General features: G+C 44.9%; 1 protein-coding gene across 2 annotated transcripts in view; it reads right to left on the reverse strand.

Moving 5' to 3' along the window:
* The window catches only part of CANX (calnexin), a 32,290-nt gene extending 19,529 nt beyond the window's left edge, over window positions 1-12,761 (reverse strand). The window contains exon 1 of one of the 2 annotated variants that reach the window (XM_024551218.3): window positions 12,611-12,761. The gene's annotated coding sequence lies outside the window, so the exon portion shown is untranslated. Of the gene's footprint in view, window positions 1-12,556 lie in introns of both variants that reach the window. The other variant, XM_045188268.3, reaches the window with a different exon arrangement.
* Window positions 12,762-13,508: the final 747 nt, after the last annotated feature.

A 13,508-nucleotide genomic window follows, 5' to 3' on the forward strand; every position in this document is an offset into this window, starting at 1 on the left:
CTACACTTTTGTGCATCATTTGGTGGTGTTTCTTTTATTTAACGTGTCTCGGAATTGGGTTCACAAAATGAAAAAAGGGCAAGGCCCTGGCTGGTGTGGCTCAGTGGACTGAGCGCCAGCCAGCAAGCTGAAAGGCTGCAGGTTCGATTCCCCAGTCAGGGAAAATGCCTGGGTTGCAGGCCAGGTCCTCAGTTGGGGGTGAGCGAGATGCAACCTATGAATGTATCTAATGCAGGCTGATGTTTCTCTCCCTTTCTTCTTTAAAATAAAAATCTTTTAAAAAAAGAAAAAAGACTAAGTCCACTGGATGCCTAAACACTTAGCATTTAGGCAGCACAGAAAATTAGTGTGTAAATGAAGTTGTCCATAACCTTTCCTAGTAGTGGTATTGGCTTTTAAGATTTTTAAAAATTTATTTCTTTTTAGAGAAGGGAAGGGAGGGAGAAAGGGACAGAAATATCGATGAGAGGGAAACGTCAATTGACTGCCTCTGCCATGTGCCCTGACCAGGAATCGAACCAGCGGTCTTTCACTTTGCAGGACTACACCCAACCAAATTAGTTTTTAGAAGAAATTTTCAATGTCAACATCCTGCTATGGTTTCTTTTATACTTAAAAAATACCAGTAATCTTTAATTCACTGGAAAGACCTCTAATCCCTGCTGTCAGAGTAATGTACATGCACAGCAATATGGCTTTTTATTTACAACTGCAAGAGGCTCTCTAAACCACACGGACTGATTCAGCACGTCATCCGAACTGGCTCCGTGCAACTCCCAGGCTCCCTCGCATAGAAACAGCACGGAATCCCCTTGGTGGGATTCCCATGGACAAGCCACAAAACTAAATTAGTCAAAAACAGTTTAAACAATGTATCATTACAACTTTTTAAAAGTAAAACAGAAGGCGTTAAGACCGGTACTAACTGAATAAACAACAAAACGAACGGAGAAATTAGGACTAAGTATTGAAGCTGGAACACTGTTGCTCAAAGAAAATCTCCTCAGGGAGATGATGTAGTAGGCTAACTACGTAATAAAGGTAGGACTGATATTTTTCTTCAACAATTTTTAATTATTTTTAGTCATGTTTCCCTAAAATTCATGTATTGGAGTCCTAACTCCCGATGTGACTCTATCTGCAGGCAGGACCTTCAGGGAAATAACGAAGGCTAAGAAAGACCACAAAGGGGGATGTTGACCCGGGAGGACTGGCGCCCACCTACGAGCCATGCTCCTGCAGAAGCAAGACCACTTCTTCTGTGAGGACGCAGAGAGATGATGGCCACTCTCTGCTGGTCCGGGAGAAAGTTTTCAACAGAAAACCACCCTGCGGACACCTTCACCTTGGACTTCCAGCCTCCAGAACTGAGAAAACAAACCTCTGGTGTTTAAATCTCCACTGTTAAATCTGGTACTCTGTTACTGCAACCCGAGCAGACTAGTTCATTCGTCCTCCGGCTTTTTAGTACAATGTGGTAGTGCAGTGCTTCACAAACAGGAACCGGTCTGCTGGGCCTCACCCCAGGGAGGTTAGGGCTGGGGCCCCATGCCCGAATTCCAGCTTCGTAAGGGGTTCCAGGCTGCTGCCTCAGGAGCCACACTTTGAGAACTGTGTGTAGGACTTATGAATAAAACATTTGTGCTTTGTTTTCCAGCTTATAAAGCATTTTCACATACGTTTTTCATGTAAGCCTTGATTTTACATGTTAAAACCTAGTGAAGCCCTGGCTAGTGTGGCTCAGTGGATTGAGTGCTGGCCTACAAGTCAAAGGGTCATCGGTTTGATTCCCAGACAGGGCACATGCCTGAGTTGCAGGCCAGGTTCCCAGTAGGGGCATGCTAGAGGCCACACACACTAATGTTTCTCTCTTACTCTCCCTCTAAAAAGAAATAAGTAAAATCTTTAAAAAAAAAAAAAAAAAAAAGGAACTTAGTGAAATTAAAATACCCTACTCCTTATAACTCACAGCTGAGATCAAAGAATCCAAATCCTGTGTTACTATTACGTTAGACTGAATGTCACTAGTAGGTAGCTTAATAATGAGGAGGTGTGACAGAGGCGAAAGACAGGAAGCGCACAAACCACTGGAATAGGGGGTTCAGGTAGGGTTTAGTGACAGAAGGTACAACTGTATACCACCTCGCCCAGCTTTGCAGACCAGGAAACCTTAGAGAAAAAAGGCATCCACGTGAGGGAGCCAGAATGGCCTCATTTAAAGGAAACCAGTTTTCAGCCCTGACTGGTGTGGCTCAGTGGATTGAGCACTGGCCTTTGAGCCAAAGAGTCGCCGGTTTGATTCCCAGTCAGGGCACATGCCTGGGTTGCAGGCCAGGTCCCCAGTTGGTGGCACATGAGAGGCAACCACACATTGATATTTCTCTCCCTCTCCCTCTCTTCCCCTCTCTGAAAGTTAATAAATAAAACCTTTTTTAAAAATAGGCAAAGGATCTGAACAGAGACCTCACCAAAGAAGATATTCAGATGGCAAATAAGCATGTGAAAAGATGTTCAACCTAATTTGCCATTACATAACTGCAAATTAAAACGAGATACCACCATACACCTGTTAAAATAGCTAAACTTTAAAAAAAAAAATGGCAAGGATGTGAAGCAAGAGAAACTCTCATTTCATTGCCAGTGAAAATGCAAAACAGTACAGCCACTTGGGAAGGCAGTTTGGCAATTTCTTTCCTACAAAGCCAAACCTAGTCTTACCATATGACTCAGCAATCAGGCTCTTAGGTATTTACCTAACTGGTCTGAAAGCTTACAGATGCAAAAAAACTTGTGTGCAAATGTTTATAGCAGCTTTATCTATAATTACCCAAAACTTGAAGAATAAACCCAAACATTCTTCAATAGGCCAATGAATAAACAAACTAGAACACCCACACAATGGAATACTGTTCAGCAATGAAAAGAAATGTGCTATCAAGCCACAAAACGACTTAGATAAATCTTAAATGCATATGGCTAAGTGGAAGAAGCAAATCTGGTAAGGCAACAACATGCCGCATAATTCCAATTGCATGACATTCTGAAACAGGTGAGTTTTACACACAGTAAGAAGATCAGTGGTTGCCAGAGGTCTGCGGGGAGGGGGATTGACTAGGTGAGCCTAGTGACGCTATACTGCACACATGACACTGTGCATTTGTCAAAACCCGCACGACTGCGCAGCACGAAACGTCGTCTTAATGTGTGAAAAATTTAAGAAATCATCTAGGAGGCTGAGTATACAACGGCAGCACGCAGGATGTACGAACAATCTAATGTACGATAGATGTACGAAACTACTTCATCCCAGAGGGTGGAGGGAAAAGACACTGAGCAAAGTCACTCCGGAAGTGACTGCAGCCTGGGAAACTAGACCTCTCTACAGCACTTTTCTAGCGGGCGTGCAGATGCACAACCCTGCGCCTCCCTGCATGCACACTGGAGCTGCACGAGGAGGCAAAGGGGCGATGGGTGGTGGGAGCCTCTGTCAGGCTGGGCGAGGAATTCACAGATAAGCCAGGACGGAGGCCAGAATAATCCACAGGGTAACCAGTAGGGGCTGGAAGCACCAGTACGATCTCATGTTTAGCTTAATAAGCAGAGGTTACACACAGAAATACTTAGAGTTACGTGTAAATACACCACTTACTCTACACATGTATGTTCCCCAGATCTGTCGGCTGAGAAGGCCTAAAGAAACCACACCCCAGGAACAACAAATACCCCTAGTACAATCACGGTTTCTACTGTCATCTCCGAGACGAAATGGCTCCGTGAAGAAACGACTGGTTCCAGCGTTTGAGCAGAAGGTACACTAGAGGAGCAGGGCGCATTCCGTAGTGCCAGAAAGGAAAGAAGTGTTCAAAAAGAAAACAGAAGCAAAGCGCCCACAGGGCTGGGGCTATTCGCACGGGCACAACACAGAGCTCCCAGCTCCCGGGGCCAGAGCTGCGCAGGGGCAGCAGAGTAAGTGCCCTGAGACCACACCCAAAGCATCCAGTCAGCGCCCAAGAGTCCATACTGATAAAACCAGACTGAGTACGTAAATACACAGGAGAGGAGAGACAAACTTCCCGTGCAGAAACATCCCGAGTTACTGGTGTGGGTAACTCCCCTCTCCCTACGTGTGGGCTGCACCTAGTGACTTCCTTCCCAAGAGGCAGGACATATGGGGAGGGGGAAACTGATTAACTTCACCCTAGAGAAACCTGGCAACACACCTCAGCCAGGTGATCAGGATCAGCAACAACAGCAATAGGTCATGTTGGTGGGTAGGTGCCCTTGACACCATATGTGATAACAGCACTTTAACCTCTGCGGTCTTCCTCCCCCAAAACCCGTATCCCCCTTCTAATCACGAGAAAAACATCAGCAAGTCCCCATAGAGGGACATTCTACAAAATAACTGACCAGCAGCCCTCAAAAATGTCAAGGTCATCAAAAACAAGGAAAGCCTAAAAACATGTCATAGCCAAGAGGATCCAGAGGAGACGTGACGACTGACGGTCACGTGGGTCCTGGAAAAGGACCGTGGGCAACAGTGAAGGAAATCTGAATTAAATATGGACTTTAGTTAGTAATCCCGTACCAGTACTGGTTCATTAACTGTAATAAATGTCCTACACTAAGTTATTAATAGGGGAACTGGGTATGGATTATATGGGAATCGTCTGTACCATCTTCCTAATTTTTCTGTATATTTAAAACTGTTCTAAAAACTAGTTTAATAAAAAAAAATCCTGGGGCTGAAATATCGAAAGCTAGTCTTAATTTTCATGTTTGAAAAGAAGCTAAGGTCCAGAAACTGACCTGAAAAAAATTAGTTATTGGCCAAATCAGGATCAGAAGTCAAGGTTCCTATTTCCCACCACAAAGCACCCTACTTGGTAATTCTACACTGCTTTTGTCTTAAAGACACAAAATGATTTTCCACATATTTTAATGTTTAGGAGGATTTCGTAAGTCTTCATTTGTCTTCACATTTACAGAATCATAAGCAGAGAGCATACTTAGCTATTGTCACACCGCTTCTAAAATTATCAGTAAGAAATATATACGAGTAGCTCAAGAATAAGGCAATAATGCTTTTAAAACACAAACCTCCCAACTTCCCCCAAACCACAGAGCAGGTGGTCTCTAAATTAGGAATTGGAGGAATAAAAGCGAATAAAGAGACAACCTTTAGCCCCGTGGTGTGGCTCAGTGGATTGAATGCCAGCCTGTGAACAGAGAGGTCGCTGGTTCAATTCCTGGTCAGAGCACATGCCTGGTTGCGGCCATCCCCCGTTGGGGGTGTGAAAGAGCCAACCAGTCAATACTTTTCTCCCTCTCTTTCTCCCTCCCTCCCCTCTCTCTAAAAATAAATAAAATCTTTAAAAAGGAAAAAAAAGGAATGACCTTTAGACTGAACAGCACTTTCCCGTAGTAAGACACATTTGCCACAGTCCATGCTCACTAAAATAAATTAGCTTCTCTATAGACAAAGTTTCTTGTATCCCTGAATGCAATAGAACTTTCCCTCAGATTTTATGTTCTGTTTGAAAGCAGAAAATGAAGCACTTCATTTCTGGTTTCCTTTTAGGAGCCATTTTCTCTCTTTCTCTCATAATTTTTAAGATTGCAATGTTACTACCTGAAGCTCTACAGCAGAGCCCCTTTGAGCTAGGAGGCAAATGCTGGGCGGATGTGTAACTCATAACTGGGCAACTCGGTGCTGTATCACGGGCCCATTTCCTTGCTGTCCTGGCCAAAGCACGCCCTGCTGGACTACAGGCAGGGACCTCCAGGAGAGCCGCAATACCAGTCAAAACCAAGTGCGCAACAGAGTCACACAGATGTTGAATTATAATCTTGTGTATCTGAAAATTATGTAATGCTATTAACCCATGTTACCTAAATAAACTTAACTTTAAAAAACGAATTACATTTGAATAAAACATGGACATGAGTTAATAATGTTTCAATACTGGTTCATTAATTGTAGGAAATGGATCATAAAGTGAGATGTTAACACTGAGGAAACTGAATATTATGGCAGTATATGGGGATTCTGTGTACTATCTTCGTAATTTTTCTGTAAATTAGAACTCTTCTAAAATAAAAAAGCTCTTTAATGTATTAAAAAAAACAAACTACAAACAGGAAAATCCGTGAGTCTACTGAGGCGGACAACTATTCTCAAAAATACCCTAGAGTTACATGCAAATGTGAGCTTTGTTTGACTTTGTCTTATATCCCTTCTGTAAGCAAAGACTGCGTCAATAAACCAATACCACGGGGGCGAGCCCTATCCGGCTCAAGTTCTAACTGCTCCTGATCTAGAAGCTGACCCAAAGACAAAACTTAACCATACCTAGGTTTCAGAGACATGAACAGTCTGCATGTCCTTCAGATATTCATCCATAATTCTTTCAACTGGGCTTCTGATAAAACCTGGGTGGCAGAGTTCAAGACTTTTCTGGAGTAAAAGGAGAAAATCCATCTGAGGCCCCATAGCGTTTGCTGACAGTTCAATTGAGTGTCACGAGTGCCAACCAGAAATCAATCATTTTCCTAAAAATGGGTCTCTAACATCCAGAAGCTTAATCTATATAATGTATACATGAAGTCTGGGAGGAAATTTTCTTACAGATTAAAGGTGACCTTGATGACTGTATTTATTTGCCCGTGTTTTCAAACTTCATGCATATACTGTTTTATCAGTTTATAAATCAAGGTTTCTTTTTGGGAGGGATTATGGTTAATATCAAAATAAACTCATTATAACCTACTTTTTAGCAATCTAACTTACAAAAAAATACACATAAGTTAGGTAGTACTATTTAAAACTCCTGCTAGTATTTTCCTTCTATAAAAAAACAATGCCAAAAAAGTAAAAATTTAAAAAATGAATTATTGACATAGATAAAACCACACAGAACTATGTACACACAGTGGCATGTGATACTGGTAAAACCTGAGTAAGGTCCATAGATTGTACCAACATCAGCTTCCTGCTTTTGCTATTGTACCATAGTTACATAAGATGCCACCTTTTGGGGGAAGCTGGGTGATGGTCACAGAGACCTCTCCGGACTATTTTCGCAACTTCTTGCGGGTCTGAAATTACTTCCAAATCAACAGCTTTTTAAATATGTGTGTGTGTGTACACACACACACACACACACACACAATTGTACTGTTGAAGGTGGTTTTTTAAACTTAATCAAAGTTGTCTAGAAACTAGCTTTAAACTGACCTGGTCTTCTAAAAAGCACACTACAAAAGACTCAGAAAGGTGAATGGATTAGAAATTTGAACTTGAGGCAAAGTCTTTCTCCTTTCCTTCCAGTTAATTAGGGCTTTGTTTTTAGTAATCAAATATAATTATCTACCTATATCCAAGTCAGAGAACCTCTACCCTCTGAGATCCCATGGAAAAATATACAGAAAACCAAGAAACAGGAGCCAAATATGCACGCATTTGTAATATACACTTATAATATAAATGCTTTCTGGCTTGCTTCCCAGTTTCCCAAGGACAGAGCAAAAGCCCAGCTCTCAGAATCTCAGGGTTCGGAGGATTCTTCAAGGGCATCTAATATACTCACTTTTAATATTTCAATCCACCCTTAACTCTTAAGAGAGTGAACTTATCCTGAATTCTAGAGATGGACATTTCCGATTTTGAAACTGAAGATTCAGAAAGTTAACTCCTCACACATGGGCAGTGCATGTGGCGGTATAACCTGTCCCCTGGAGAAACTGGGTTTCAGACCCTCCTGCGCTTCTCTGGCCTTATTGAACCAGCTTATGAGCTTCTAGGGCATCTTCTACTCCGTGTTACAGATGTGAGTCATAGTACTACCAACTCAAAGGCTTGCTGGGAAAACATAAAAAGGCGACACAAAGTCCATCAGAGTCCAGTCCTTTGTAGGTATACTCAAATGGTTTGTTCTTTGATACACCAAATACAGCCAGTTAATACATTTTCAATTTTCATACTGAACCGAAAGGCCTAATATGCCTGCCACTCCTCCAACATACTTTTCAACAAAGCTGAACGATGTGACATAACAAGAAAAACTCGCTTTCCTCCCATTATATTAATATTTCTTAACACTTCCTTGCAATGCTGCATATACAATATTAACATTCGGATATGGAAATGTCTATGTTTATGATTTCTTTCCCTGCTATCACTAATTATTTAATGAAGTCTCCAAATTTCACTTTTCATTAATGATAATTCTATTCTCAGCATACATTCTTTTAAAAATCCGTATTACTTTACTACACACATTTAATTATTGCATGAGACTTTGAACACAAAATATTCTAGTTAACAGAAACAAACACATTCTGCATCAAATTTTAGCAAATTCAGACAACTATTTAGATCAACTTTAGGAATGGGCAAACAGTAAACAAATATTAAATTTGCCACCTTTCAAAGGAAGAAACTTTATCCTCTGTAAGGGTCCCTTATTGAAGGGACCTATTAAAGAAAAACAAGAATTCTATTAAAGAAAGATCTTTAGCCCTGGCTGGTGTGGCTCAGTGGATTGAGCGCTGGCCTGTGAACCAAGAGGTCGCTGGTTCGATTCCCTACCCACCTGGGTTGCGGGCCAGGTCATACAAAAGGCAACCAATCAATGTTTCTTTCTCTCTCTCTCCCCCCCTTCTTCCCTCTAAAAATAAATAACAAATAAAATGTATTTTTTAAAACTTTTAAAAAGAAAAATGTTTAAAACAAATGGAGACTCAAATTATTGGAACTTATTAAATTTAAGTATTTATATTTTATCTTTTCAAGTCAAGTCTACTTTTGTGTCTATTTTCCTAAAACACTGGTCTGTAGTTTTCTTGTGGTTTTTGCCTGGCTTGGCTATCAGGGTAATGCTGGCCTCCCAGAATGAGTTGGGAAGTGTTGTCCCCTCTTCTGTTTTAGAAAGCACTTGTGAAGAATTGGTGTTTTCTTCCCTAAGTTTTTGGCAGAATTACCAGTGAAGCCATTTGGTTCTGGGCTTTTCTTTGCGGGACTTTGTTTCTCAAAATAAATTAGTGAATTTCAACTCTAATTCCTTTAATCCACAAGAAATTAAAAAGAGGATCACAAATCCCCCGTAAGGGGTTTCTTTGTCCCTTAATCAGACTGAGGAAGTTCCTTTCTATCCCTGGTCTGTTGAGTGTTTCTACCATGAAAGGGTGCTGCACTTTGTCAAATTCTGTCTATCGAGACGCTCGTGTGGTTTTTGGCCTGTATTAATGTGATATATAACATTTTATTGTTGTATGCTGAACCAACCTTGCATTCATGGGAAAAAATCCCAGTATGTCCTGGTGAGTAAATGATGTTTGTATGTCTGCTTGTTTTCCTAAGAGATACTGTTCTGTGGTTTCCATTTCTCAAACACTTTTTTACTTAAAAAAACATGGCCCATCTCACGGTCTGTGTACTGCCCCTGCACAGGGACCCACCACTCTTCTCTGTGTTGTTCCAGCCCGTGCACACTCTGCTAAAGTGGGTGCGCACAACGCTGTCTGTCTGGCTTCGGCGTCAGGGTTCCACGAAACGAGCTGAGAAGCGTTCTCTCCTCTTCCATTTGTTTGGAAGAGTTTGTGAAGAACTGATTGTGAAGAACTGTTAATTTTCCCACGAAGTATTTTGTAGAATTAATCAGTGAAGCCATTTGGTTCTAGGCCTTTCTTTATGGGACTCAGCCTCTTAAAAGCAATTAGTAAAGTCCTACTCTAATTTCTTTAGTCTATGAGAAATTAGAAAGAGGAACAGAAGAAATTACCTTGCTAATGTTATTGGTTGTTTTTTAAAAAAGGTGATTTTTAAAGATTTTTAGAGAGTGGAAGGGAAGGAGAAAGAAAGAGAAACATCGACCGGTTGCCTCTTGAACATGCATGCGCCTGGGAGACCGAACCCACAACCGGGCGTGTGCCCTGACCAGGAATCAAACCAGCGACCTTTTGCGCTGTGGGACCATGCCCAACCGAGCCACACCAGTCAGGGCTTAAAAAAGGAGATGTTTAAAAGGCAGTGTGCAGTAGTAACAGCTGAGGCAGTCTTTCGTTTAGGCTATCCGTTCATCATTCCATTTAAACTTTAAATCCCACTGGGTTTAGATATCGTTAGGTTGTCTGATTTAATCCCCACCAGAACCCTAGGATGCTCTATCATTCCTATCTGACACGGTAGGAATTTAAGACTAAGAGAAGTGACACAAACTGTCCAAGGTCACAGACACACACAGTACTGTTTATGAGCAGGAACTCAGAAGTCATAATCCCTCGTCCACTATTTAATAACTTGGCATACTGGGTGAATCACTCAGGTCGCTGAGCGCTGCCCTGAGACCCAACAGAGGTCTCTGGTTCGATGCCCAGTTGGGGCACATGCCTGGGTTGCAGGCCAGGTCCCCAGTTGGGGGCAAGCGAAAGGCAACATATCCCTGCATGTATCTCTCACGCATTGATGTTTCTCTCCCTCTTTCTCCTTCCCTTCCCCTCTCTCTAAAAGTAAATTAAAATTTTTTAAATAAATAAATAATCTCCAAATATATTTTTCACAGGTCACAGTTAAGCTTAGTTTAAAAGTACATGTGGTGCCATTACAAAGCATTCCACCAGCGCTTCCCTGACAAAGTTCTCCGTAAACTCCACAGGTCACAACTCCATTCACAGCTCTATTACTCCCCAATTGTTGTTTTGAGCCACCAATTTTATTCGCACAGTTCACTGCACTATTAAAGTAGTTTGCCATCCTATTTGTGCCTTCCTACAGCCCCCCGGGGAAGGTACACAGGAGAGACTTCTCATTTCCATTCTAAAGACCCAGAAAGCAAAGTGGTTCTGCCCGTGCTGGGCCTGCGCTGCTGCTTCCCAAACGTCCCTTCAGCCCCTGAAACTATCTGCAGGGCAAAGCGAACTCTAACTAAAAGGATGCAATAGCCTGATTGCCAAAACTGCAGCAACTGGCTTCTGTCAAAACGTTCGCCCGTCCAGGTCCTTGCAAGATAGTGTGTAAGTGGAAGCTGCTAAGTTAAGATAGTATGGTGGGAAGGCATGCCGACACCCATTTTCAGACGGGCCAGCAAATCTGCCTGTGGTAGGGCCCGTGCACTGCCTTCCGAGGGTCACCCTGGACTCGTGCTGATCCAGCGTGCTCCCCCAGAGCTCTTCACCTCCGCTCTAGTGACACCACAGCACATGGACAACAAGGCAGGGATGCTGCTCCCGGTCCTCACACACGGCTGGAAGAAAGTCTACGATACAGAGCGACTTTGAAGATCATTACAACTCTCCTTTAAAATTTAAAAAAAAAACAAAAAACAAAAAACCCTCGTTCAAAAATCAAGCCAATACTCCATTCCTTACGCAGATGTAAAGGGACTGAACTGTGGCTAACCCCTGTCCTCCCCGCCCGTTAGTACTCAGCTCAGTGAACTTCCCTCAACCAGCGTCCACTCGCGTCCTGCGCCGCGTTCCCCCCGCTGCCAGGAACGGGACTCAACGAACCCCGGGCGGGCGCCAGTCCGTGCGGTGCACCACCGGCCTGCAGACTCCAATTTACTGCCATCATTTCTCATCGTGCAGTTAACGTGCATCAGGCTTCACCGTCCTATTTTACACACGCCTCCATCTAATTCCAGCAACTCCATCAGGTATTATACCCGTTACTTGGGGAGCACCGGGGCACAAAGGGTAAGCAAATCGCCCAAGTTCACAGTTCACACAGCAACAAATGGCGGATGAAGGACCTGAACTACGGCCTTAATCTTAACCAAACTTAACCTTAATGCCAAAAGTGCCTAGCCCTCAATTATAGTCCCAACCTGATCATAAAACCCATCGCATGACCTTGGACCAGTCGCTTCACAGCTCTGGGCCAGTTCCTCACTGTGTAACGACCCGCCCACGAGAGCTCCAGCGCTTTCCTGCTTTCCGCGTCCGGTGAATTTCCGACTGGATTAGTCCCCACCTCAGAACAGGTGAAAACGTTAAGACTTAAGTTTTTCAATCACCGCGTATTCTAGTACATTCTACATACTCTTCAGGGTGCTAGGTTTCCGTCAGTCCTCGCTTTGCAGCTCTATTTTCAAAAGCCGAACCCGTAATATTAATCCTAAATATTCTCTCGATCCGATATCACCTTTCCGCACTACTAGGGTTATCGACTAGGCCGGATTCCACTCCAGACCTTTACCCGGTTTACTCCAGTCCACCTCTCGGCTGCCCAAGCAGCCAGCAAAAGGCCTAAGAAACCTCGAGAAGCAAAGCCACAGGCAGAAATTGGCTTTCCCTGAGGTCATGAGAGCGAGGCTCTAGGGCACCTGCCACGCCTCCCGACCCCAGCGGCGCGGCCTGGGCTTGGATTCCCAACCGAGACAGTCCAGGCTCGGGCCTAGCCCCTCACGACCTGCGCGTGGGCCAGAGCCTGAGCGCTCGAAACCCAGCCCTCCCCCTCGGCCCCGGACCCGTCTGACTCCTCGGCCGCGGCGCCATGCACCCAGGCCCCTGGGGTCCTCACAGGCCCGAAGAGAAACGCAGGCCTCCCCCGTCTCACCTCGAACCTCCCGGGGACCGCCGGCGACGCCCGCGCCTCCCCCCGACCGCACACCTGGCGCCGCGCTGCAGGGGAGACAGCGGCGGAGGAGGCCCGACCGTCACGTGCTGCAGAACGAAGAGGCCTAAGCTACCGCTGCTGCCGCGCGAACGAACAGGCGCCGCCGCAAGGAGTCCGGCCCTACCTCCGCCCCTTGCTCCTGAGTAGCTCCGGCCAGCGCAAAATCCCGCCCCCCGCGGAAGTCCCGGAATGCGGTTGGTCAATGTGGTCATCTCTCTAATCACCTTCCCATACGCCCCCTAGGGCTATTCTTCGTGGAGTGTGGGGATTGGCTGGGAGTGAGGCAGGAAGTACCCGTTGGTTGGGCGGGAGGGGCGGGGGCGGGCCACAGTGGATGGGGAACCGCAGGCGCGCGCGCGCGCGCGCCCTGGGGCGGGGCTGGGCCGGCCCTGCAGACGTTTCCGCGCTCATTGACGTGGTGCCTTGATGGGCGGGCTGCCGGGCGTTTCATTCCGACCCGTGTTGTGTCGAGCTCTTGGATTTTGAACCCTGGCTCCAGGCCCTGCATCCTGTCCCCTTCGTTGAGAAGGCAAATGGCTACCGGTAGAAAGGATGGGAGGTCTGGCGTGCCATCGGGTAGGGCCAGTTCCCCTGGCTGCGAGTGCGAGTCCCCGACGGGGCGCTGGCGGAACCGGTACGGGCTCCGTCCGCCGAGCCTGGAGTCGCCTGCGCAGCCCTGTTCCTGCAGAGTCGCTGCTCTGGGCCTAGGAGCCTGCGGCTGCGACTTTACCCAATATAAACTAGAGTCCAAAATACTGTAATTCAATGTTTTTTCAACTTTCAATTTGTAATGTATCCAGAAGTAAGATTACGCGTAAGGTCACAGAAACACGCTAACGACAGGATTGAAAGAAAAGGATGATGCCATGGAAAAAGATTGGAAACATACCAC

Source organism: Desmodus rotundus, chromosome 10 (genome assembly GCF_022682495.2).
Source record: "Desmodus rotundus isolate HL8 chromosome 10, HLdesRot8A.1, whole genome shotgun sequence".
NCBI classification, from domain to species: domain Eukaryota; kingdom Metazoa; phylum Chordata; class Mammalia; order Chiroptera; family Phyllostomidae; genus Desmodus; species Desmodus rotundus.